We start from the raw sequence: 1,043 nt of genomic DNA on the forward strand, positions 1-1,043 counted from the left end.
ATTGCCAAAAGTATTGGAACACCCCTCCAATTCATTGGATTCAGGTGTTCCAATCACCTCCATGGCCACAGGTGAATAAAAGCAAGCACCTAGGCATGCAGACGCTTCTACAAACATTTGTGAAAGAATGGGTCGCTCTCAAGGGCTCAGTGAATTCAAGCGTAGTACCGTGATAGGTTGCCACCTGTGCAATGAAGCAACTGGGAACAACAGCAACTCAGTCACAAAGTGGTAGGCCATGTCAAATGACAGAGCATCGTCAGTGCATACTGAAGAGCACAGTGCGTAGAAGTCTCCAACTCTCTGCAGAGTCAATAGCTACAGACCTCCAAACTTTGTGTGGCCTTCAGATTGACACAACAATAGTGTGTAGAGAGCTTCATGGAATGGGTTTCCATGGTCAAGCAGCTGCATCCAAGCCTTACATCATCAAGTGCAATGCAAAGAGTCGGATGCAGTGGTGTAAAGCACGCCGCCACTGAACTCTAGAGAAGTGTAGACGTGTTCTCTGGAGTGATGAATCATGCTTCTCTGTCTGGCAATCCGATGGACGTGTCTGGGTTTGGCGGTTGTCAGGAGAATGGTACATGTCTGACTGTGTTGTGTCAAGTGTAAGGTTTGGTGGAGGGGGGATTATGGTGTGAGGTTGTTCTTCAAGGGTTGGGCTTGGCCCCTTAGTCCCAGTGAAGAGAACTCTTAAGGCATTAGCATACCAAGACATTCTGGACAATTTCCTGAACTCAACCCGATAGAACACCTTTGGGATGAATTAGAGCGGAGACTGCGAGCCAGGCCTTCTCGTCCAACATCAGTATCTGACCTCACAAATGAGCTTCTGGAAGAATGGTCAAACATTCCCATAGACACACTTCTAAACCTTGTGGACGCCTTCCCAGAAGAGTTGAAGCTGTTATAGCTGCATAGGGTGAGCCAACTCAATACTGAACCCTACGGATTAAGACTGGGATGCCATTAAAGTTCATGTGTGTGTAAAGGCAGGTGTCCCAATACTTTTGGCAATATAGTGTGTATATATATATATA

The sequence above is a fragment of the Nanorana parkeri genome, unplaced genomic scaffold (assembly GCF_000935625.1).
Source record: "Nanorana parkeri isolate BGI_ZX_2015 unplaced genomic scaffold, ASM93562v1 scaffold1872, whole genome shotgun sequence".
NCBI classification, from domain to species: domain Eukaryota; kingdom Metazoa; phylum Chordata; class Amphibia; order Anura; family Dicroglossidae; genus Nanorana; species Nanorana parkeri.